The following is a 27,170-nucleotide window of genomic DNA, read 5'->3' as shown; positions in this document are numbered from 1 at the left end:
GATATACATAAACTATTTTCTTGGTGTTCCTTTCCTCAGATAAAAGGAACTTCAGCACACCACTAGAATTGGAGTATAAAAGTTAGGTAACGGCTTTAGCGCTCGAGCCCGAAGCTCGATATTTCGTTGTGCATAGATGTAATTCCGGGCGCTGCATCCTCCCTACGCGGACCAATCTGCAAAATCATCCGTGACCTAGCATACTGATTCGCTATTCAGGTCTTGAGTCTTCATGGTGCGTGAAACGGAGTCCCGCGGAGAGGAAAAAGACCATGCTAAAGAAAGATATCACCTCGAACACAATCGTATGTGCCTGGATACGCTTACGTTTTACTCTTTATATTTTCTTATTTTTTTCTCTTATAAGCTCAGCGGCAATGGAATACCAGAAAGCTTTTGGGGATGTTTTAGTTCTTTTTCTTTTTTCTAGGGGCGTGGGGTGCACGGAAGTCATGGTGCTAAATTACGCTTATCTCCGAAGCAAAGTCTCAAATCTTCCTAAACCGCAATGAGAACCAAGAGGAACACGACACATCTCCCAACTGCTTATTCCGCTCACGCGCGAAGGAAAACAAAATCTTAGTTTTTTGTGTCACTTCTTTTTCGGATAAGGAGACGCCTGCCGAAAATACATTGCTCCCTGTTCTTAGTTGCGTCACAATGAGTCGACATCGCTTTTCAGATGGTACGTGCTGGGAACATCTTCGCTTATTGAATTTTCCACCAATGATTGCTTACGGATCTGTGCGCCGCGTTCTTTTGGGGTAAACGATTTAGTTATTATTAAGCAAGGCTGCGATATCTAGCACGCATTCTATATTCTTGGTGAGTATAATTAACTCACCAGAAAAGCTTCTCCAGATCAATTATGTATCCTCTAAATTGTACTTTGTGGAACATAAAAAGCTAAAAATCGGCGCAAATAATTTATTTCTAATCATGCACAGTTTGCTCATATGGGAAGAACAGCGAAGGGCTGTGAATGACTTTCCACAACCTTAAGTTCGTTAATGTGTGTCCTTTAAATCACTCGTAAATCGTGTTCTAGAGCTTTTCGTTCTTGGAAATGAGGCCGCCGCTACTGTGCTTGAACCATCCATCCCGTCTTCAAATCCAACAGCTTTATAGTGAATGAATAAAAATACAACATACCTCAAGATCCTTTAGAGTGCTGAATACGGACTAAAGTAAATCATAAACCGATTTTCTACAACCTTCATTGCGTAAAAGGATAAAATAACAGAGACTGGGTACCTCAACACGACAGTATGTGTCCTTTTTGAATTCACAAGAGCAGCAGAAAACGTCTGGGCAACGCGTATTGAAAATGAAATATGTAGCCCCGATCTTTCGCTCGCCGAGCCCCATTGTGAAATGCTTGCGGTCTACACAGCGCAGGGCGTATTCCCGTACGACCGCACAGCGCTCCTCTGGCTGCAGGGCTGTGGCGTATACAAAAGCTAACTCACGTGAGCCTCTGTGCGTTCTTCGAGACAGACGGGCTTTACGTCCCGTCTGTTTGTCGCAAAGTAGTTGATGATTACAAGTAGGTGCCGCCACACAGGCTGTTCTGTGCAGTGTACCGCGCCCGTGTGATTTTTGTGTGTGCGTGACACGACATGATGTGCGCGTTGTTTGTACATATTCCTCTTCTGTACCCGCGTTGCCACAAGCCGCTACGCCGCACATGGGTGCATATTGTGCCCCAAGCCCCTCTGTGGAACTTCGGGAGCTCTGCGTCATCGCAACGCAGATGGCAAACAAGAGACTGTTAGGGCTCGCGCGGTCCTGCACCTTTCTCTCCAATCCAAAGTCAGTTGGAGTCAGCTTGTAACCGCAAACCTCCCAATCTCGGAGAGGTGCAGCGCAAAAAAACAAAACAAGGACGACAAAGACACAAAGGAAACAGGGCGAGTGCTGACGTCGTTGTTTCTTTTGTGTCTTTGCCGTCCTTGTTTACTTTGCGCTGCACCGAGTGACCCACACGAAGGTACTTCCATATCTCGCCTCCCAGCTGACTCTGCCCCTGCCTGCTACGCTCGAGCTGTCTTGTAATCCACTACGCAACCTTAAGCGACGGTCCGGCATCTCTCAATAACAATAGACGCCCTGCTCACACCAATTTCTTCCTCTTAATTGCAACCAGAATATCTCTAACTCGCTGTTGTCGCCAGAGCAATCCTGCTCACCTCCTGCCTCTTAGGATAACACCAATTGATATAATATCCATCGCTCGCTGCACTGTCTTCAACAGCCGCCTTAGGCCACGTTTACATTACGCTGAAACTTGCTGCAGTGGCAGACAAGGCCTGCTACTTGCTTAACTATCCACGCACACTGTTTCATGATAGTGACGTCAAGAGGGGCATTACTCAAGCACTACAGTAATCTCTGCGAAGGTCAACGAGTATCTTTGCTGGGCGGCATCATTTTTTACCGCGACATGGGGCTAGCAGCAGTGATCTTCATTAGGACATGGTTTTCTCTGTAAACAACGAAACAGCGGGAAAAAGATGAGCACATCCTGAAAGAAGGCGATTTTCAGTCCGAAGAAGCAGTTTTGTCGAAAACCGTTCGTTTTTTTCTTCATTAGTCACAATATACTTGGTGCAGCTTGCTGTCAGCTTCACTAGAAGCGTAGTTTCAACTGTTCTCATTTTCTATTGCTTCTTATCTTAACCACAATACAGAGTCTGCATCAACTTTGAAGGAAAGATATGTGGCTCGCTAAACCGATTGAATTATCATCGCTTTTCAGTACACACTACGAAGTCCATCGTGAAGGCTGGCAGTTTGCTCGTCACTGCAGCTATGTGCGTTGTTTCACCCTGTTTTGAAACGAAATGGCAAGCGCAGGTCACCACATTCCTGTCTTTTAGCGCTGCCATAATGTTAGCGAGGCGACTAAAGCTGGCAGTTAGGACTGACGGAATCCATGAATAAATGAAACCGCAGCACCAGTTCGCCTAGACCAATTTCCAGCACCCCAATCAGGTTCTCATTAGTTCTTAGAGCAATAAACGGCAACATAATATCTGGGAGAAATGGTTTATGTATCCCTCTCTTAGATACAATTCACGAAGAATCGTATCAAGGTTTTTCTGGAGCTCTGTCTTATTGAACAACTCAAGCGGAGCTCAAGCGCAATAGCTCTTATAGAGGGACGCGCCCTTCTCGATTTCGCATCCTAAAGCAGCTGCGCAGAGAGCACGTTACCCTGGAAATGTAACCTGCGGAATGGTTGCACTCGCCGCGGTGGCTCAGTGGTTAGGGCGCTCGACTACTGATCCGGAGTTCCCGGGTTCGAACCTTACCGCGGCGGCTTCGTTTTTATGGAGGAAAAACGCTAAGGCGCCTGTGTGCTGTGCGATGTCAGTGCACGTTAAAGATCTCCAGGTGGTCGAAATTATCCCGGAGCCCTCCACTACGGCACCTCTTTCTTCCTTTCTTCTCTCACACCCTCCTTTCCCCTTCCCTTATGGCGCGGTTCAGGTGTCCAATGATATACGAGACAGATACTGCGCCATTTGCTTTCCCCAAAAAAACAATTAGAATTAGAATTAGGAATGGTTGCAGAGGTGGTACAGGTCCGTCGCGCAGACAGTAGGGCTCAAACTTTATTTGTGAAGTCCTCTAATTACGCACTTTAAATGTCCCTTGCATTGAGCCACCTAGCATTGCTGAAGTGCATTATTTGGCTAGGTTGTAAGTGTTTTGGACGCAAAGAAGCCTCCCTTTTAGCTTGTTAGGAAAAGCCACGTCTTCCATAGAAAATGTTCTAGGGAATGATTGTTGGTGTAGTCGGGTCGTGTAGAAGAAAAGGACATAGAACCCGCTTTTCGGAACGCCATTTTGTTGTGTGATTAGTGTGTCTAGGCTCTAACGTTTGAAACCTGCCCGTGGGCTAGGAGGGACCGTGTAATATAGGGTTGGTGGAGTAATTCTTACCTTGGGGGTACTTTAACATGCAGTGGAATCTCAAAGCACAACCGCTTTCTCTTTCAACGCTCGGCCTCTATAGAAATGCGTCACGTGCAACGAGCTACAAATTTCAGAACTTGGGCTCAGGTGCCATGTCCCATGACCGGAGCTCAGAAAATCAGGACAAACGCTTTTACAACAAACGCAGCTGCAGCCACGTGTCAGCTATAGCTGCCGCGGAATATCATGAAGTGCGCAGGAAAATTAGGACTTATGCCGCACAATTTACTATTTCTTCATGCCTCAGAGCTACTCGGAAGGAGCACAGAAACGACATCATAAATAAAGTTTTCCACCGCATAGCAGTATATACCATCATCAGCAAGATGTTAACCTTTGTTTCACCGCACCTATTTCCTGTCTTACAATAACAAGGAAAAACGTTCCTTTCGATTTACGTGCTGTTAAATACTGACGCTCGACATATTCATCTGGTTGGCCATCTTCAGTATAATCCAAGAAAGGTGGGCTTGCCCTCAGTTTCTTTTGGGCCTGTAAGAAAAGCGTATTACCGTTTCGAGGCGCGAAACTGGCGAGCGGAAAGGGCCTATGCACTCACTTCTCCTGCTTGTGATATTTTCTACTTAATTAAGCAATTTTCTATTGCTTTGAGTTTAACCCTGCACAAAGGTTTCTTCCGGCTGTGTGATCAGCTGCTGTTGCCGAACTCGGCGTTTGAACAGCAGTAGAGAAGGGCGTAGACACTATCGCGAAAAGGGATTAGTATATAGTGCACGCTTCTGTAGGTATATGAATGTATACGGCGCATTCGATATTCCTTGTCTGTCTCTGTACTACGCGACGCACGGGTTGCTGTGTTTGCATAGCGCGACGTTCGTTTGTGCCAGGTGTGATTGCCACCCAGTGTGCGTCTGGCCTGATGCCTAGTCCCGCTCTCTGCTTTGCAAGCGAAGACAACGATGCCGCAATTCCACAGGGTTGCTGTCGCCTCCTTCGGCATGATTTAATTTGGCACGCTCCTATAGAGACCCACTTCGGATTGCTGTGTCCAGAATCTCTGATTCGCACACATCCTGAGTAAATAACCTGGTACGTGCGGGTCTTCTAATGCATATGTGCTTTTGCTTCGCTCAGCTTCCAAGCCTAGATTGTATATGTTTCCGGCTAAAAGCTTCTGTACTGCATATGATTTCATTTTCTGCGATTTCTTTGTTTCCCCTCCCTGATATTGTTTACTCTTGTTCTTGGCTTACACTTTCCAAAATTCTGAGCAAACAAAGTCTATCTTCGTATAGGGAAACATTAAACCGGCACAAAAGGCAAAATAAAGTTATGATGATGATGAATTTTTTTGGCGCAAGGGCATCTACGGCCAAAGAGCGCCTTGACAGAAGGTATTTTCCATTTCTCAAGGTGGGGTCAAAGACCCATTTCCCAAGCATTTCACCCTAAATAAGCCGAGCACCAGACCAGGGGAAAGCTTGTACCCATTGTATCACCGGTGGGTACCCGGCGGCACTGGGGATCGAACCCCGCACCTCCCGCATGCGAGGCGGATGCTCAACCACTTCGCCACCGCTGCGGAGATCAAAAATAAAGTTAGCCTGCACTGAAATATTGCTGTATTTTAACTAATACACACTGTTTTTTTTCTCTAATACGTCACGATTTTTTTAAAAATGAAGAAAAAAGTTGATTGCAAATTTCTCAGCAAAACATATGCCATGCATTTGTCTTGTCTCTTGCACCATAAAGAAGCGTTGAATGAATTTGGCAATGAAAAGAAGTTTTCATGCGGTGGTTCCTCGTGTGCCTCTTTGTGCTCTTTCATTACTATGCGCTATATTCTTTCCTCTTAAGCGAAACAAATAATAAATATTTCACACCTAATCCGCTTTTATTCTTTCAGCACTTAAAAAAGAGTGTGGAGAATTATTTGACTTTAAGCTTCTCTATCCGTGCAAAGAACATACCCAATGGTTGTTAGACCCAAAAGTAGTTAGATGTACAGCCTCAACGTATTCGATAAAGTGAGAGGCTTGTTTGCGAAACTCAGCTCGCCCTGCAAAACAACGAATTCGTTGATAAATACCAGGACGTCTAGAGACATTTCAAAGTGTTTTGAATAAGAATTTTCGAGTCGCCCAGACTGTCTGAACAAGCGCTTATACTGGCTATTTTATACTATATCACCTCAGTTAAAGTCCTCTTCGCAAATGAGAAGACTCATGAAGACATCTCTGTCATGTTAAAGCTTCAAGAGCCGCTATAGGATGCACTGTCTCTCTACCAGGAGCATCATGGGACACCTGGTCATGGCTGTCCTCGGCAATTTTTCACGAACAAAGGAAAGATACTGTTCTCTAAGCCAGCCTTGCATTCTCACGTACGTTCGTGGCCACAGGTTTGTGGGGTGTTTGTTTGATGGCAAAAAAGAAAGAATTTCTGCGTTTTCAGGCAGAACAAGGCAACAAAAAGTAGAAACAAGTGGGACACGTCTGCTCCATTCCCTAGAACAAGCTGCAGCTTAGTGGCTAGCGAGGCGATGTGGAAAAATGTTTTTCTCCAATCTGCACCCAGTAAAGTTTTCTTCATGACTCTACAAAAAAGAAAGGAAGCGTGTTAACATTGCGAGGTGTATAAGTGCTTGACACCAGCTCGAAGACTAAAATGTGTGCTTATTACCCAGTATATTAAGTTGAGAGTCAGCAGCTGTCCAGCTATTGCTCAAGTTGATCTAATGTTGCGCAGTTTTCACTAAACCAGTTGTCCAAGTTCAATTTTAAGTTTTGTATATAGCTGCCTGAGAGCTGGAAGTCTTTGTTTTACCTATTTTACGAGAAATGATGCTCTTCTACTATTATATCTATTAAATATCATAACGGTAAAATGCAGTCTCATTTCAAGTTAGGTGCCAGGTGCCAGTGAAAAGCGCTGTCTCGATTTTAGACTTAAAAAACGCTATTCAACTCTGGGCTCCTAGGCCGGCTCGAGCTTGTGTTCGCATTGCAGAACATGCAAACATTAGTGTCATGTTTTACTGCAGTGATTGGGTGCGCTTGAGATAGGCTGGTCCAGCGAATTGTCCAAGCCCTGATGAAAGATTGGTTATAATTCTTGCCTGAGTAGGGCATCAGTTGCCCTTCTAAAGAAAGAGGTGAACTTTCTAAGCGCCAGATAACGGCAATAGTTACTTGCCTTTGGTTTTTGTTGATTTTTCTCGCTGTTTCGTTGTTCGGCTTATATACTGAGCTAGTTAGTCTGATGCCAAATTTTAGTGGTGTTTCGCTGTTGATATGGTTTCGATGGTAACGTAGACCTTGTGTTTTTTTACACGTGTTGTGTGCCACTTGTGTACAACAGCATAATCTTACCGGTACTCACCTACGGGGCAGAAACGTGGAGGCTAACGAAAAGAGTTCAGCTTAAGTTAAGGACAACGCAGCGAGCCATGGAAAGAAAATTGATAGGTGTAACGTTAAGAGATCGGAAGCGGGCAGAGTGGGTGAGGGAAGAAACACGGGTTAATGACATCCTAGTCGAAATCAAGAGAAAGAAATGGGCTTGGGCAGGGCATGTAATGCGAAGGCAAAATAACCGCTGGTCCTTAAGGGTAACGGAGTGGATTCCAAGAGAAAGTAAGCGTAGCAGAGGGCGGCAGAAGGTTAGGTGGGCGGATGAGATTAAGAAGTTTGCAGGCAAAGGGTGGATGCAGCTGGAAAAGGATAGGGTTAATTGGAGAGACATGGGAGAGGCCTTTGCCCTGCAGTGGGTGTAGTAGGGCTGATGATGATGATGATGATGATGATGTTGTGTGCCAATAACTCTGCGCAAGCGCTGTTTATTTCCTCGGATGGATTCAGTTATGCTTGAGTTCAGTCGCATGTTTTCTTTCGTCTGTGTCTCTTTTCTCCTTCTCCCATGTTTATATTTTCCATTTCAGAAGTTAGTTATAATTCCTTGTCGATCAATTTCACAATGACAGCCTGCCATCTCTGCGGCGTCGTCACGTTGGTTGTTCAGTTCTCAGCGTCGAGGTCTCTTAGTTTTGATGCTTAGCTGGGCAATTCGGAAAAAAGTACAGAGGCCATTGATGTAAGGGTAGTGCGTGAGCATGACTGGTTGCCCCTGTACAGGGCGCCACGAAACTTTTCTTTCAAGGCCTGAATTATTTTGCTGTTTGGTGCTACTTTCTGTCGTCAAAGCGCGTGTCCCCGGCGTCTCGCGCGCACGCTGTCAAGGCAACCGGCGCCATCTCCACATAAAGGCATTCATTTCCTGCTACCACGACGTGTGCAGAAATGGCTTATGGGGTGTGTGCACGTATCTCAACACAAAGGTAAGTTCAATTGTTGTTGTCGGATTGTTTGTTTATGTTTCTACTGCTTTTATTTCTTTGCTCTTCTGCGGCGTCATTCGACAGACGGCGTTTGCGCAAATGGCCCTCTGATGCCGCCGCATTAAAAGGATCAGTCCCGGTTGCCGTTGCGCGCGACTTAAATCGAACGGCGTGTGCTGGTCAGTGTTTTGTGCGCGTGTTTGTCTGCGTGCGTGAGTGTGTGTACATGCGGGTGCCTGCACTATATTGTCTGCCACAAAATGTCGACGTCGTCGAATCGAGAATTTTGAAGGGGGATTGTTTAAACAGGCAGATGCATTTCTCCTAGCTGCCTCCAAATATCCTTATTACCATCTTCTTGGATGCACTGCCGCACAGCTGTCTGGCAATTAAACCAGAAATGAGACACATAAACTAAGACTGAAAGCGAACTCCCTGGAACCAACTGACGCAGAGAGGGTGGCTATGAATGCTGATACTTATTCTGCTCTCTCTTCGAATTTTGAATTCGCAGCATTCGCTGGCACGAGGCATTACCGTTGAATGTTTTGGTTCGAAACCACTACTTAACACTGTTCGAACAAAAAAAAATTTCAGAAGCCTCGGAGTAACTAGGGTATGCACGGGTTAGCTCAGAGGATCATCACGCAATGGGAGGAAGCTCGGGTATCGGTGCAGCGTCGCGCCAGGTGTAGTAAATGGGCGAGTGACCTTGAGGGTGACCTTCGCCAACCTGGTGAATGTCATAGATAGTGAAAGCATTATCAGGAATTTGAAGAACGATGGATCTATATGATACTAAACAAAACCAAGGAGAGGATAGATAAAGGGCGCCACTAACAAAAAAACGTTTCGACGCTAGTATTATGTGCCAGATATTGTACACGTGTACTCCTGTTAACAATTGTTTCTAAAAAGAAGGCCTAAATACCTCATAATCATCAGCCAGACTGTACTGATTACAGGGCAAAGGCCTCTCCTATGTGTCTGCAATTGACACAGGTCTTTGCAGCTTCGCCCACCCAATCCCAGCAAACTTCTTAATATCATATGCCACCCCCCCCCCTAATGTTCTACCGCCCCCAGCTACGCCTGCCTTCTCTTGGAATCCACTCCGTTACCCTTAAGGACCAGCGGTTATCTTGCCTTCACAGTACATGCCGCGCACAAGCCCATTTTTTCTTCTTGGTTTCTACTAGGATGTTATTAACTCGCTTTTGATCCCTCAGCCACTCTGCCCGCTCCTGGTCTCTTACAGTTGCACCTATCAATTTTCTTTCCAATGCTCGCTTCGTTCCTAACTTAAGCTGAACTCTTTTCGTTAGCCTCCCCGTTTCTGCCCCGTAGGTGAGTACCTGAAAGATGCAGCTGCTGTACACTTTCCTCTTAAGGGATATTGGTAAACTGCCATTCATGATCTGAGAGAACTTTGCATATGCGCTCCAGCCTTTTCTTATCCTCCTAGTTATTTCCCTCTCATCATCCGGATGAGCTGTCACTACCTGCCCCAAGTAGAGGTATTCCTTTAGCACTTCCTACATCTTCGCTGCCAATTGCGAGCTGCTGTTCTCTTCCTAAATGTTGAACATTCCTTTGGTTTTCTGCATGTTAATTTTTAGACCCACCGTTCTGCTCTCCCTGTCTCACTCATTGACGATGATTTGCAGTTCTCCTGAGCGACTAAGCAAGGCAATGTCACGAGCTATTCGCAGATCATTTAGGTATTCTCCATTAACTCTTATACCGAACTGTTTCCAATTCAGGCCTTGGAATATCTATTGTAAACAGGGGGGGAATAGTATTGTCGGGATTGTGTCTCCTTGCCAGATGCCCATCCTTATTGGTATTTTCTGCTGCCATTTTAGAGGACTATGGTAGCTGTGCAGTATATAAACATTCCTGTATTTTGACATAGGGCTGTTCTACACCCTGATTCGTCAAAACCAGTGTGACTGCTGAGGTTTCCACAGAGTGAAATGCTTTATTGTAATAAATGAAGGCTATATATAGGGGCTGGTTATATTATGCGCGTTTCTCTACAACCTCATTGATAGTGTGATTATGATATATTGTGGGATATCGTTTACAAAAGCCTGCCTGATCATTTGGTTGAGTAAAGTCTAAGATTGCCCTGACTGTATTAGCGATTACCTTAGTAAATACGTACTAGCAACATGTAGTCAGCTGATCGGTCTGTAATTTTTCAAAAATACTTGTATTCGGACAACATCCTTGTACAGTGGCTGATGGAATATATTCTTTAACACTCACCAGAACTGTTATGTGTACCTCCCATAACAGATACATTGAAAACTAAACATTTTTCCAGATTTGCCTGTCTGGTTGGGTTTGAAGGCTTATAATAAACTGCACATCTCCAACCAAAATTTTAACTTTAACCCAACGTTTCGAAGCCGACTCGGCTCCTTCATCAGTGGTGACTGAGGGCAGTAGCTAGCGTCTTTTAAGTATAGAGGTGAGGGGGGTGAAAACAACGACATCTGTGTCGCGCAAGGCGTGGGGGAGGGGGGTTTAGGCTGTTAGTCACGCTGGCGCAGCGCAGGGAGGTGCTGAATGGCGACTTTTTTTCGTTGCTTTGAAGAGCGAAGTCCCTGGGCATATACTGGAGGCAGGTTTCCTTTTGTGTGGTTGATATTGTTCGCGGTGGTTTGAATATGCCAGGATTCCAGAGGGAGCCTCTTGTGGTAATTTTTTTTTTGGTTCCGAGGATGCGGGTCTCTCCAAAGTTTATTTTATGGTCAGAGTCCTCGGAATGGTCAACTACTGTATTGCGCTCTCTTGCGAATTTGCGGACGTCGTTCTTATGTTGCCGAATTGTTTCTTTGAAAATTTTGGTTTCGACGATGTAGCTTGCGTCGCAGTCGGTGCATGGAATTTGGTAGAGAATGCCTTTGGCTCTTTCTCTCAGCGGCCTGTCTTTGGGAACAGGTAGGCAAAGCGCAACAGTGTTGTGGGCTTGTGCGCAACCTGGAGACCCGATTTTTTCTGGATTCGGGCGATGGTTTCGCTGACACCTCCGACATAAGTTAAAGTGACGTATTTTGGGGGTGGCGTTGGTCTTTGTGCGTGAATTTGTTGACGATTATTGTGTTTTTGACGTCGAATGGTTTTTTTTTTGAATAAAGTCTTTTGGGTAGCCGTTCATGATGAGTCCTTTGAATATCGTGCTTTGTTCTTTTTTTCTGTCAATTTCTGTGCTGCAATGTGTCTCAACTCTTCTGAACAGCGTCTTCACCACTGATGCTTTATGGACTGTCGGGTGGTTCGAAGAGAAGTGGAGATACCGGCCTGAGTGGGTTGGTTTGCGGTATACAGAGAATTGAAGGGTATTGTCGTTTCGGGACACGAGGGCGTCCAAAAACGGCAGGGAGTTTTCTTGTTTCACCTCTAGCATGAACAGAATGTCAGGATCTACGGAGTTAAACTGACGAAGGAAATTTTGAGTCTCAGATTTTTTGATGACGGCGAAACAGTCGTCGACATACCTGAGGAACATCTTTGGTTTCGGATGGAATGAGTTGAGGGCTCGTTGTTCGACGTATCCCATTGTTAAATTGGCCATGACGACAGATATGGATACTCCCATTGGTGTTCCTTTCACTAGTCGGTAATATTCCCCGTTTGACGCGAAAGAAGTATGTGTTTGATAGGCACAACTCCAAGAGGCGGCACACATCATTTACACTCAGCGGGGTGCGTGCGCTGAGTGTGTCGTCGCGTTTTAGGGCGTCACGGGTAGCGGCCACCGCAAGCTTCACGGGGATGTTTGTGAAAAGGGACACCACGTCGAAGGAGACAAGGCATTCGTCGGCCTCAAGGGTGGCTTGGGGATACCAGTTCGATGAAGTGATTGGAACGACGGATTCCTGCGATTGGGGATAATAATTTGTTAAGGTATCCTGACAACGAGCGAAGAGGGAAACACCGGAAGGCGACAATCGGGCGCAAAGGGATCTCCGGTTTGTGGACTTTGGACAGGCCGTAGAATGCTCAAGCCGCCGATCCTTTGGTGCTCAATAACTGAAGGTAGAGGTTTCGGAAGGTGGGGTGTTTTTCGCATACTTCTTACAATGTTTTGTTTAGCCTTGCTTGTGTAGTGGTTGTGGGGTCCTTCTTCAATTTTTGCATATTCTTGACTGCTGAGTAAGGTGGATATTTTATCTTCGTAGTCCCGTCTGTCCAGAATGACTGTTGTGTTGCCCTTGTCCGCTGGGGGATCACTATGTTGGTGTCTGTCTTGAGGTCTTGCAGGGCTTGCCTTTCGTCCGGATTTAGGTTTGATTCTTTTCCGTGTGCTTGCACTGAACTGAGTACACCTATTGTTTTGAGCCTGACCTCTTCTCGTACACCAGGTTCCAGTTGCCGGATACCGACTTCAAGCGCAGATACGATTGCTGGATGTGGGTGTCTGTTAACCTGGGGGTTGAATTTGTGTCCCTTGGCTAGGATTGACTTTTCGGCGGTTTTGAGCTTCCTGGAGGAGAAGTTGGCGACCAGTTCAGAATGTTCCGGTGGGGGGTTGTTCGGGCCGGCGTTGAAGTTTCGACAAATTCTCTGTCTGCTTGGTGCGGTGTTTGTCGGCTTCTGATGATGCGGTTTCTTTAGAAAATGTCTCTATAGACGTCACTAGGTTGGGCATCTTGTGCTCGAGTTGTCGGCGGGCGAAGAAGGCGTCAATTTCTTTCTTCCTAATCACGCTACGTTGGCTACTGAACAGGTTTGTGTAGAACTCTTCGGCTACGGTAGCTATCTTATTCATATTCCTAATAACATTGCCCTGCTTGTCTATTATTGCATACATCTGGTTTTTACCTTTGCCTAGTTTCCTCTTCACTGCTTTTAGGCTACCTCCGTTCTTTAGAGCATGCTCTCCATATTAAACTTCCTTATGTCGGCTACCTTGCGCTTATTTATTAACTTTGATAGCTCTGTTAGTTCTATTCTATCGGTAGGGTTAGACGCCCTCATGCTTTGGCAATTCTTAATCAGATCTTTCGTCACCTGAGATAGCTTCCCGGTATCCTTTCGAACAGTCCTACCGCCTACTTCTACTGCGCACTCCGTAATTATTGATGTCAGATTATCGTGCATTGCGTGGACCTCAGGGTCGTCTTCCTCAGTTCAAGCAGAATATCTGTTTTGCAGCGCTATCCTAAACTCCTGTGCTTTCTCTCTTACGGCTAACTCGTTAATGGTCTTCTTCCTCACTAGCTTCTTCCGTTCCCTCTTCAAGTCTAAGCTAATTGGAGACCTTACCACTCTGTGGTCGCTACAACGCACCTTTCCGAGGACGGCCTCATCCTGAATGATGCCAGGTTTAGCGCATAGTATGACGTCGATTTCATTTTTAGTTTCACCATTTGGGCTCTTCCAGGTTCACTTCATGTTTTCTTGTTAGCGGAAGAAGGTATTCATGATCCGTAAATTATTTCTATCCGCGAATTGGACTTATAACTCTCCCCTGCTATTTCTAGAGCCTATCCCATAGTCACCTACCGCGTGGTCGTCAGCCTGCTTCTTGTCCACCTTCGCATTGAAGTCGCCCATCAGTACAGTGTACTGCGATTTTACTTTAATCATTGCCGATTCTACGTCCTCATAGAAACTTTCAACGGTCTGGTCAGCATGGCTGGAGGTGGGTGCGTTGGTCTGCACCACTTTCAGCTTGTATCTTCTATTCAGCGTAATTACTATAGCTGCTACCCTCTCGTTAATACTATAGAACTCCTCTACGTTGCCAGCTATATCCTTATTAATGTGGAATCCCACACCTACTTCTCGTCTATCCTCTAATCCGCGATAGCACAGTATGTGTCCGTCCTTTAGTGCTGTATACGCCTCACCTGTTCTCCTAACTTCGCTAAGCCCTATCACATCCCATTTAATTCCCGCTAGTTCCTCGAACAGCACTGCTAGGCTAGCCTCACTAGATAACGTTCTAGCGTTAAACGTTGCCAGGTTCAGATTCCAATGGCGGCCTGTCCGGTGGCCTGTACAGATTCTATGGCGGCCTGTACAGTAGCCAATGCAATCAGAGCCTTAATGAGAAAGACAGCAGTTCACAGCAATGCGTCATCGCGCCAGTAACGAAAAATGAAGTAAAGAAAGCCTTAGAAGCAATGAAAAGGGGAAAAGCAGCTGGGGAGGATTAGGTAACAGCAGATCTGTTGAAGGATGGAGGGGACATCGTGCTAGGGCTTAGCGAAGGTAGGAGGACAGGTGAGGCGTATACAGAGAGGAATAGGAAGGCGAAGACGTTGTTCGATCGCCTGTCGCCTCAGCTCTGTTTATTTAGCTGATTTTTCCTAATTTACCTAGTTTTATTTGAATATTCGAGGACGGCAGCATCTTTTCCTACGGGAAGAGTACGGCTGCTCCGGTGCCGGCAAGCCTAAAGGGACCACGCCATTCAAAGGAGGCTGCCTCGAAAGAGGCGGCCATGGCTTCCCAGGCTGTGGATCGACCAGAACATTGACTCGACCACCCGTCCAGTCGGACCTCATCGCTTAGTGGGGCTGAGTCAACGATCGTGGACGGTGACGAGTCAGTGGCCGATATGGCTGACATGGACAACGAGGGCTTCAAGTTGGTGAGTCATCGCAAGCAACGAACGGTAGAAATCCCGGTAGTGGTTGATCCCACAGAAAAGGGGGTTGATTTAAGAGAGAAGAATCCCATCTTACTTTTCGCGGCCATTCAATCACTGCTGGGATCCGCTCCGGTTCGAAGTCGGTTCACCATGCACGGGGCTCTTCAGCTGGATGTCTCGATGGAAGAGCAGGTTGACAAGCTCCTGCAGAGCTCTCAGATTTTTGGCATCAAAGTTAACGTGCGGTTGCCCAATTCCTACATGAAGAACTCCGGTGTTATTAAGGGTGTACCAAAGTGGTATTCAGAACGCGACCTACTTGATTATCTGAAACCACAAGGTGTACTGCACGTGAAACGACTTGTGCGTCGTGTGGAGTCTCCAGGAAAAGAATGGGCTGCGAAACCTACCAACTCTATTGTGTTGACATTCGCTCCCAACACAGAGCGCACCGAAACAATTGATCTGGGATTCACAAAACACGCAGGTGGAGATTTCACTGAAGCTCCTCCACGGTGTTTTAGATGCCAACGGTTTGGGCACGTGGCCAAAGTTTGCACAAAGGATCGACGCTGTAAGCGGTGCGGAGGCGACCACGACTTTAAAACCTGCAGGGCAGATTTTGCTTGCGCCAATTGCGGTGGCGATCATCCCGCGAGTTTCGGAGGCTGCCCCTTCCGTGTGAGCGCTCTGCACCGTCGGATGTCCTTTACTGCTGGTCCAAAAACCCCACCGACTGAGACGCCTGTCCCTGGATTAGACGAGTTCCCAGTATTAGAGTCTGATGTTGTTGCGTGCCCAACAATGTCCCTAAGAGACCTGAGTCCAGCAAGACGCCAAGGCCCAGTGCGCGCGAGTCGACTGTTCGACCTCCAGCAAAAAGTGTCCATGTTCCTGAGTGGCCGGATCATATCCAGACTCCACGGCAAGGGGGACCCTTATATGCACAAGTGACAAAAAACCAGCTACTGCGGCCAAGAGTGTGTCCCTGTCGAAATCTTTTGTCGATGTTGTAAGTGAGTGCGTTGCGCAAAATAAGGAGCTCAAATATCAAGGTATGTCTGACATTCTTCATGTTTTGTTTGGGGCCCTGCGTTCACATGTTCCAGCGATGGCGCCTGGTAACCTGAAGAACTTCCCACAGCTGGTGCTTTCTTTTGAGTCCCTAATTTCCACCCTCGCAGCACACTTCCTTGCGAACTAAAATGAATGGGCCTAAACCTCGTGGATCTCATATGCACCGAAAAGTGCCGTTTATATTGCAGTGGAACTGGGCTGGGATTTTAAGTCGGTTAGCAGAACTTAAACTATTCTTGAAAGAGACTTGTGTTCCAGTATTGGCCCTGTCAGATGCTGGCCTGCAAAGCGGGAGATCTTTGACTGAATATGTCGCCTATAAAAACTGCAGCATAAAGTCATTTCCTGCAGGAAGTGCTGCGCTTTAAATAAGAAGAGAAATTCCACATGTTTCTCTAAGCGTTGCCGATCTTGGTACGGATGACATTGAGGTAGCGGCTGCAAGAATACAGCTCGGCTCTCGAACCCTTTCTATTGCATCCGTGTACGTCTCTCCGCGGAAGAAGGTAGCATTAGATTTGTTTCTACAGCAGTTCGGCGACCGCTGCCCAGCACCTAGAATAATCTGCGGTGATTTCAATGCCCATCATGCCGTTTGGGGTGACCGGAACACGGATTCCCGTGGACGCAAACTTGTAGAGGCTATTGACAGTTTGGACCTGTGTGTTGCCAATGACGGAAGCCCCACTTTTTTCCGGCCTCCAGCCTCAGCGACAGCTATAGACCTGACACTGCATTCACCTCACGTCCGCGTGAGTTGGTCAACAGCACCCGACCGCATGGGAAGTGATCACTATCCGATTTTTGTGTTTGCTGCCTACTTTCGTATGCATGCTCCTAAATGTAGCAACGTGGTCAACTGGGACAAGTACAGAAAGCACCTAGAACGTGTTTCTGGTGATGTTGTTGACAAAATGATTTGTAGTAAGCTAGCAGCAACTACGGCGGTCAAGTTACCTGATCATTTTCCGGCCCCGGATTTAAAACTCAGGAACCTTTGCGCAGCGAGAAGGGCGGAGCGCCAACTCGTGCGGAAGAAGGACGACAGGCAACTGAAGACGACCTTCAATAGGCTGAATTCTGCTAATAGACGGCACACGAACAAGCTGTACAGGTCGCAATGGGCCTCATTCTGTGCTAGTTTGACTTTGCTCTCACCGATAACGAAAATATGGCGAGTTATCGGCAGCCTTGCTGGAGAATCTCGCCCTTCGAAGCCTTTTGAAGCTCTTGCAATACGCAAGGAAAAAACCTATTGCGTGCTTGGCAGAAGAATTTGCAGATGCGCTCGTACGTGCTGATTCTGGAATAGATATATATTCACCATCTGCTTCCTCCAGCTCTATCATGGACGTCCCGTGCACGCTTCGTGAGCTTCAGACTGCGCTCAGTGGCCTGCGGCGCCGGTGTTCACCAGGTCCCGACGGCGTCACCAATCAAATGCTGAATAATCTGCCCTTGCAACTCAGAAAGGAGCTCCTCAACTTCATCAATCGAGTTTGGGAGACTGGCGATGTTCCTCCGTCATGGAAGGTGGCACATGTAGTTCCGGTACTGAAGCCTGGCAAAGACATGACAGACCTTGCCTCGTATCGCCCAGTGTCATTGATCTCCTGTGTAGCTAAGTTGATGGAGAAGCTGGTAAATGAACGCTTATAATGGCGGCTTGAGGACAGCAAGGCACTGCCATCCTCTATGACAGGATTCCGCCGAGGTCTTAGTGCCCAAGATAGCGTCTTAGACTTGACCAGTCACATTGAACACCAGACAACTTTCTGCCTTTCCACCTTAGCCATTTTTCTTGATGTTGCGAAAGCTTACGACAGCGTGCTTCAGAGCTCAATTCTAAACAGTTTGCAAGGCATGGGCATACAGGGCCATATGTTAAGATTCATTTACAAGTTTATAAGTGATCGCGCGGTTCGTGTACGGTTAGGGAGTACGTTAAGCACCGAAAGGGTTCTGTCACGAGGTGTGCCTCCAGGAAGAGTTCTTTCCCCCACGCTCTTTAACGCCGTAATGGCTGGCTTACCCGATTCGTTGAAAAAAAGTTGCAGGCAAGTGCGTATGGCACTTTATGCTGACGACATCTGTATTTGGATTACTGGTTACCAACACAAGCGATTAGCCCTGATAGCTCGTCAGGCTATACTTTCGGCACAGGCTTACCTTCAAGGTGTGGGGTTGTCTCTGTCAGTGGACAAATCCGGCTTTATTCTGTTTCCAGGTGTAGGAAGACGTCAAGAGCGGTTGAAGATAGACCTCGGTTTATCTTGCATCCGTCAATTCAACCACGCGCGTTTCCTAGGCGTCATTATTGACTCCCGTCTACAGTGGCGAAAAGCTGTAGATGCGATTGTTTCATCTATATCTTCTCGTCTCAATGTGATCCGTAGAATTGCACGTGAGCAATGGGGAAACCATCCTTCTTCAATGTTCAAACTTCATGAAGCGCTGGTGGTCAGCCGGATAATGTATCAATTACTTTTATTTTCCCCCTCGGCATCACAACTTCAGCGTCTCGAAGTTGTCCACAGAAAGGGCTTAAGAAGAGCAATTGGAGTTCCGCAGGCGGCTGCGAATAAGGCCGTACTTCATGAGTCCCTATCGAAACCTCTTAGCCTTATCGCTTCTCATAGGCTATTAATGCATCTTGACCGCTTAGGAGAGACGGTAGCTGGGCGATCCCTTCTCCAGCGGCTGTGCAAGAGTTATGAGTCGAAGGCTTACTTGGCACTCAATACTCTTAGTTCTTGAGGCATTATTGTCCGAAGGCAAAGGAAATGGTCGCAACCCCCCTGGTCTTTTCCGACCCTCGACTGTAAGGCCACAGTTCCCCATGTGAGCGCAAGGCGCAGCTCTCCTTTGGCAGCAACGCGTTCGCTTGTACTGGAATACTTGGATACAGAGTATGCCTGCCATCTTCAAATTTTCACGGATTGTTCTGTGGACAAGGTCAAACAAGCTAGCGCAGCGCCTTTTTACATTCTTTCTTTGGACTGTAAGTGGTCCGTACGCTTTACTGCTATTGTATCCTCCACAATGGCTGAAAGTGTTGCTATTGAGGCGGCTTTACGGAAGTTAGGGTCTTGTCCGGCTCAACCTGTTGTCATCCTAACTGATTCAAAATCTGCCCTTCGAGGTTAGAGCACGGATTCCCTACTGACGCCTTGTCTCTAATCTCTCTGCGCTTGGTGCAGAATCTGCATAGCAGAGCCTTTACACTACATTTCCAGTGGGTGCCCTCTCACATAGGAGTCAACGGTAATGAGGTGGCAGACAGTCTCACCCATAAAGCTCTCTCAAGGATTCCATCAAAAAAATACCTCAGGATGGGAAAAGTCTCTGCAGGAAAACGGTGCTCGATCACTTCAGTACCCTGTGGAGTGCGTCCCACAAGCCATGTGTGACCAAGGGACTGAGAAGATCTCAGGCGACCCTTCTACATTGAATTCGCACGGCCTCTGCTCGCACTCATGCATGGATGCATATGACCGGCATAGCATCGTCTTCGCTCTGCTCTTTATGTGGCGTGTGCGGTGATATCGAACATTATATTATCTACTGCCCAAAGTAAAACGCGGAAAGGCATGTGATGTTCGCTTCCTTCAAGAAGACAGGAACCCATCACAACACAGTGCAGGACATTGTCTACCCGAGTGGAAACCAGACATGCAGAAGGGAGGCTGCACGCCTTCTTTTAACATTTCTGCAGAACACGAATCATGTTTTTAAATGGTGACAGCAGGAACGGATTATGGCCTACTGTGATTGAATGTGTGCGTAGATGGTGTCTTCCGGAGTGGACTACTTTATACTGTGAGTGAATGTGTGTATGAAGTGTGGCACTACAATGGCCTATGTTCTAGTGTGACTGAATATGTGCATAGATGGTGACTTCTGGAGTGGACTGTGATGTAAACTGTGTGGATTGATTGTGTGCATAGATGGTGACTGCGGGAGAGAATGTGTGCTACTATAAGAGACTGTGCGCTTAGCGGGATAGAAGCGGCATTGTTAATATCGAAGGGACGCTGCGGTGGAGCAATTGGCGGCAGACAAAGCAAGGCTAACCCCACCTGTAGCATTGAACACCTCAACCTCTCAACCTCAATCGTGCTAGAAAAACTAGCCACCCTGTATACGCAATGCCTAATGACTTGGACTGTACCAGAAGCTTGGAAGAATGCAAACATTATCTTAATTCATAAGAAGGGAGACGCCAAGGACTTGAAAAATTACAGGCGGATCAGCTTACTATCCGTTGCCTACAAAGTATTTACTAAGGTAATCGCTAATAGAGTCAGGAGAACGATAGACTTTAATCAACCAAATGATCAGGCAGGCTTTCGTAAAGGATATACCACAATAGATCATATTCACACTATCAATCAGGTGATAGAGAAATGCGCAGAACATAACCAAGCTCTATATATAGCTTTCATTGATTACGAGAAAGCATTCGACTCATCTGAAACCTCAGCAGTCATACAGGCATTGCGTAATCAGGGGGTAGAAGAGCCCTATGTGAAAATACTGGAAGATATATATAGCTACTGCACAGCCACTATAGATCTCCACAAAGTCAGCAATAAAATTCCAATAAGGAAGGGCGTCAGGCAAGGAGACACGATCTCACCAATGCTGTTCACCGCATCTTTACAGGAGGTATTTCGAGGCCTGAGTTGGGAACAGTTGGGAATAAGAATAAATGGAGAGTAGCTAAATAATCTGCGTTTTGCTGATGACATTGCCTTGCTGAGTCACTCAGGAGGTGAACTGCCTATCATGATAAATGAGGTAGACAGGCAGAGCAGATCTTTGGGTCTAACAATAAACATGCCGAAAACCAAGGTAATGTTCAACTGCCTAGCAAGGGAACAGCAGTTCGCAATTGGCAGCGAGTGCCTAGAAGTTGCGACGGAATACGTCTACTTAGGGCAGGTAGTGACAGCTGATTCGGATCATGAGAGGGAGATAACTAGAAGGATAAGAATGGGGTGGAGCGCACATGTCAAATTCTCGCAGATCATGAGTGGCAGTTTACCAATTTCCCTCAAGAGGAAAGTGTACAACAGCTTAATCTTACCGGTACTCACCTACGGGCAGAAACGTGGAGGCTAACGAAAAGAGTTCAGCTTAAGTTAAGGACAACGCAGCGAGCCATGGAAAGAAAAATGATAGGTGTAACGTTAAGAGACTGGAAGCGGGCAGTGTGGGTGAGGGAACAAAGACCGGTTAATGACATTTTAGTCGAAATCAAGAGAAAGAAATGGGCTTGGGCAAGGCATGTAATGCGAAGGCAAAATAACCGCTGGTCCTTAAGGGTAACGGAGTGGATTCCAAGAGAACGTAAGCGTAGCATAGGGCGGCAGAAGGTTAGGTGGGCGGATGACATTAAGAAGTTTGCAGGCAAAGGGTGGATGCAGCTTGCAAATGATAGGGTTAATTGGAGAGACATGGGAGAGGCTTTTGCCTTGCTGTGGGTGTAGTAAGGCTGATGATTATGATGATGATGATGATGATGATGATGATGATGATGATGATGATGATGATGATGATGAATCACGCTACGGCACTCATGTATCCGTGCCGTCACTAGGTGATGTTCTGCCTTGTTGATGATGTTTCGTCGTTCCGCTGTTGGGACCAGGCGTCGTCGTCGTAGGCTCTGGTGTACAACCTTGCTTTCCTTGCATTTCTTGGAAAATTCCAGGTGTGTCTTGAACACCGAGATGCCGTGCATGATCTTGATGTAATTCTTGGCAACCTGCATAGCTTCTAGCGCGAAGTCTGCACCGATAGATTGCAAACTAAACATTTTGAAAGATTTGCCTGTCTGGTTGGGTTTGAAGACATAATAAACTGCACACCTCCAACCAAAATTTTAACTTTAACCCAACGTTTCGAAGCCGACTCGGCTCCTTCATCAGGGGTGACCGAGGGCAGTAGCTAGCGTCTTTTAGGTATGGAGGGGGGGGGTGAAAAAAACGACAGCTGTATCGCGCAAGACGCAGGGGAAGGGGTTTAGGCTGATATTCACGCTCACGCAGTGCAGGGAGGTGCTGAATGGCGACTTTTTTTCGTTGCGTTCAAGAAAGAGTCCCTGGGCATATACTGGGGGCAGGTTTCCTTTTGTGCGGTTTATATTGTTCGGGGTGGTTTGAATATGCCAGGATTCCAGAAGAAGCCTCTTGTGGTAATTTGTTTCGGTTCCGAGGATGCGGGTCTCTTCAAAGTTGATTCTATGGTCGGAGTCCTCGAAATGTTCGGCTACTGGATTGCGCTCTCTTGCGACGGTACAGACGGGACTACGAAGAGAAAATATCCACCTTACTCAGCAGTCAAGAATATGCAAAATTGAAGAAGGACCCCAAAGCCACAACCCAAGCAAGGCTAAACAAAACATTGAGAGAAGTATTCGAAAAACATCCCACCTTTCGAAACATCTAGCTTCAGTTATTGAGCACCAACGGATCGGCTCCAGCATTCTACGGCCTGCCCAAAGTCCACAAATCGCGGACCCCTTTGCGCCCGATTGTCAAGTTCCGGTGTTCCCCTCTTCGCTCGTTGTCAGAATACCTTCACAAATTAATATCCCCAATCGCAGGAAAAACAGCGACCCATATCCGCCATTCCAGTCACTTCATCGAACTGGTGTCCCAAGCCACCATTGAGGCCGATGAATGCCTTGTCTCCTTCGACGTGGTGTCCCTTTTCACAAACATCCCCGTGAAGCTTGTAGTAGCCGCTACCCGTGACGCCCTACAACGCGACGACATACTCAGCGCACGAACCCCGCTGAGTGTAAATGATGTGTGCCGCCTCCTAGTGTTGTGCCTATCAAACACATACTTCTCGTCAAACGGCGAATTTTACCTACAAGTGAAAGGAACACCAATGGGAGCATTCATCTCTGCCGTCATGGCCAATTGAACAATGGAACACGTCGAGCAACGAGCCCTCAACTCGTTCCATCCGAAACCAAACATTTTCCTCAGGTATGTCGACGAGTGTTTCGCCGTCCTCAAAAAATCTGAGACTCAAATTTTCCTTCGTCATTTAAACTCCGTAGAATCTGACATTCAGTTCACGCTAGAGGTGGAACAAGAAAACTCCCTGCCGTTTTTGGACGTCCTCGTGTCCCGAAACGACAATACCCTTCAATTCTCCGTATATCGCAAACCAACCCACTCAGGCCGGTATCTCCACTTTTCTTCGAACCACCCGACAGTCCATAGGGCATCAGTGGTGAAGACACTGTTCTGAAGAGTTGAGGCACACTGCAGCACTGAACTTGACAGAAAAAAGGAACAACGCACGATATTCAAAGGACTCATCATGAACGGCTACCAAAAAGATTTATTCAAAAACCATTCGACGTCAAAAACACAACATTCGCCAAGAAATCAACGCACACAGACCAACGCCACCCCCAAAATACGTCACTTTACCTTATGTCGGAGGTTTCAGCGGAACGATCGCCCGAATGCAGAAAAAATCGGGTCTCCAGGTCGCGCACAAGCCCGCAAACACTGTTGCGCTTTGCCTACCTGTTCCCAGAGACAGGCTGCCGAGAGAAAGAGCCAAAGGCATTGTCTACCAAATTCCATGCGCTGACTGCGACGCAAGCTACATCGGCGAAACCAAAAAATTCAAAGAAAGAGTTCGGCAATATAAGAACGACGTCCGCAAATTCACAAGAGAGCGCAATCCAGTAGCCGAAAATTCCGAGGACTCCGACCATAGAATCAACTTTGAAGAGACCCGCATCCTCGGAACAGAAACAAATTACCACAAGAGGCTCCCTCTGGAATCCTGGCATATTCAAACCACCGCGAACAATATCAACCGCTCAAAAGTAAACCTGCCCCAGTATATGCCCAGGGACTTCGCTCTTCAACGCAACGAAAAAAAGTCGTCATTCAGCACGTCCCTGCAGTGCGCCAGCGTGAATAACAGCCTAAACCCCCCTCTCCCGCGCCTTGCACGACACAGCTGCCGTTCTTTTCACCCCCCCCCCCCCTCCCCTCCATACTTAAAAGACGCTAGCTACTGCCCTCAGTCACCCCTGATGAAGGAGCCGAGTCGGCTTCGAAACGTTGGGTTAAAGTTGAAATTTTGGTTGGAGATGTGCAGTTTATTATAAACAAGTATATTCTACCGTCACAGAGAAAAACTACCATTACGTTGAAATGTTTTTTTCATCAATGCTGCTGTTTCTGTATTTGAAGTAATGCTACGGCGTTTAACCTTCTATGAATAGTGAATCTGCAAAACAAAACGCTCTGCGCAGTTGATAATAAAGCGTATTATTCACGCACTCTAGGTACAGTTATTTACATTTTAAACTGTATCCTTCAAAAAAATTTATAACTTTAGTTTTGCTCCCTTTAAAAGAAAGAACAAGGAAACTTTATTCGTTTCTTTTCCAACTTGTCACGTAATGTGTCGCCACTCATCATGTGTCATTAGAAAACAGAACCATTTTTCCTCCCAAAATAGAGAACTATTTGTCAAAAGTTTTCTATTCCTCAAGATATGAACAACAAATATTTTGTCTCTGACCCGTTCTTAAGCACTTTTTAGCAATCGATGGTAATCGGGGGTGAATTACGTCGACGTTGAAGTATATTGTGCCCATGTTTTTTAGAGCATTGATTTTGCTGCAGCAATTTGTGCTCCCATTGCCTGAAGTAATTTGCTTATGTAAATCTTGTTAGTTCTAAGCAGACATAGTTTGCGACTCATTTGTCCTGTGCTTTTTGCTTTATGCCTGCTACCGACTTTTAGGGGTATTGAGCCTCGTCATGCAGTGTGCCATAACTGCTTTTTTTCGCCACCCCCATTTCGTATGTGTGAACTGATTGATTAGTTCACAGATGCTTGCAAAAATAGGGGAGAAACTGAAGCTTCGCCTTAAAGATATAACGCGATACTTTAAATATGTTAATGCCCATGTATGCGGAATTGGTCATTCTTAACTTAACATTCATACGTCTTTGGGAGTCCTCATACCATGGCTGGCGCTGTGCTGTAGAGATTGAGCGATTCGCCACAGCTGTGCGGTTGTAGGTGCAGAAACCGATAGGGTTTCTGCGACTAAGATTGCTCTTCCAGAGGAAGCTCTCGCAACCAATTATTAATTTGGCTGCCACCTGGCAAGGTGAGCAGTTTTCTCACAATCTGGTTGGAAGGTTGTGATAAGACCGCAATTTTTTATGAGCTAGGTTATCCACCTGCCACCTAGGTTGTTTCGGGGATTTTTTGCTTATGGTCGAAGACGCCGACGATACCATGCAATACATTACAATACAATGCCGTTCCGTGGCGGCCAGCCGAAGAAGGAGACGCGATGATCCATGACAATGAGGTGATTTAATGGCCGCTGGCCTAGCGCGAACGCTCCTGCCTGCGCCACTGCACAGTTCGTCGTCTTGCTCGTCACAATTGCATGCAATACAATGCAATACAGGTAGATTAACACAACTGCAGCAATCTTTGCTGGATCATAATTCTCAATTGAGTACGTTTGTGACCGTTCATCTTGACTTCACTGCGCGCAACAGAGAAGGCTCGTATCTGTCATTTCGTGTCGTTCGTCCTTTATTTCGCGCTGTGAAGCCAAGAATAACACTTTGCTCTCAGGGAACAGTCCAATTTTTTCAGTTGTATAAAATTTCACAACAGCAATACAATTTCATCATCGCAGTGCCTGTCCTTCTTCTCATCATAGTGTGTTAAACGTTCGTTTCACTTAATTAGAAGGAAGCCGTGTAAGACAAATAAAAATGTACAAATATATTAAATAAAACACAAATTGAATAAGGATCAGTTTCCGTGTCTGCAAAGTTGTATACAAAGTTTACCCCAGTTCCCTGAAGTGACCCACTGATGCTACCGTGTCCTACCCAAGAGGCGGAGCAGTGTCCCCGAATTTTTATCAACGCTCAAGGATGAAGTATTGCCGCATCCCCTCTGAGATCTTCGAGGCGTAGTTAAGACACTTAATTTTCACTGGGTTATCTCGAGAACTACAGCTTTTTGTAGCGTTGCTCCTCCTAATGAAAGGAATATGTCAGCTGATCCTATTTACTCTGTCGGCGCCGATGACCACGATTACCGGCGTGGGGGTAATCATGCCTATAGTGCGCCCAGAAACTGTTCTGTAAGCTTCTGGGCATAGAGGCGAGAATCTTGGACGTATTATTGGAAACCACCGCAACTTTAAATAGCCGTGAAGGGATGTTGATCCCACTGAAACGGTTAGCCGGTCTCCTTGTCCCTCCGGTCACTGAGTGTGCAGAAGCGCAACATACATGTCGCCTGTTCGCGTACAACTAACGTGGCAAGAATGAAAACTGAATTAGATAAATGGCACTGACGTCGTCTCTTCCAAATTCTTCCTTTTTTGCGGCGCTTTTGTAATGCATGAGTGCTGCCGGCCTAAGGTACGGCACGAAGCAGCCTTAAAATCTGCGGCACATTTCTTTTGGAGCGAATGCTCTACATCATGCCCAAAGCTGCAAAAGCCGATTCTTCGCTGAAGCCTTGACCTTGAATAAATTAAATATTGCCGCGATTAAGATTCGAGCCCGGGCCGACGCAAACATATCAGCTTCGATGGCCACTGCTCGAGACCATATACCATCGGCGTTATATTTTAGACAAGGTATTTATTACTGTGACGCAATGTTCTATGTACGCCAACTATTTTGAAACCATGAAGAAAAGAATAGCTGCGGACGACACTCCAAGTGCTAAACTGCAACACGCTCTCGCGCTTTGAATTACACACCGTTATCTTCATCAACTTCTATCTCCGGCACGAACAGGTCACATTACGTTAACCTCGATCGAAGCTTAACCGAAGTCTAATATCGTCGTCAGATTTGCTGACGACTCCGCAAAACAAAACCATGAGCCAATTAGGCTATACACATGCTTTAGCACGTCTACTTGGCTTAATTACGTTAAAGCCGTACCATTTTTTGTGTGACGAGTATAGTTAAGACGCCATACACCAATAATGTATTTTAGATATCGATGCTCCGGTACGTTCACTTTTGACAAGAGATTCCTAATACCGGTACAGAAATTCTATCGAAGGATAGTATAGAAGGGACATGAGTCTTCGATGCGCCACTACTGCTGCTTAGGGGTTATGGCACTGATGCAGGCGAATGGAGGTGAAATTCTAGA

Source organism: Amblyomma americanum, chromosome 2 (assembly GCF_052857255.1).
Source record: "Amblyomma americanum isolate KBUSLIRL-KWMA chromosome 2, ASM5285725v1, whole genome shotgun sequence".
In the NCBI taxonomy this organism is placed as follows: domain Eukaryota; kingdom Metazoa; phylum Arthropoda; class Arachnida; order Ixodida; family Ixodidae; genus Amblyomma; species Amblyomma americanum.
The sequence above is the reverse complement of the archived record's forward strand: the minus strand, read 5'-3'. Positions refer to the sequence as shown.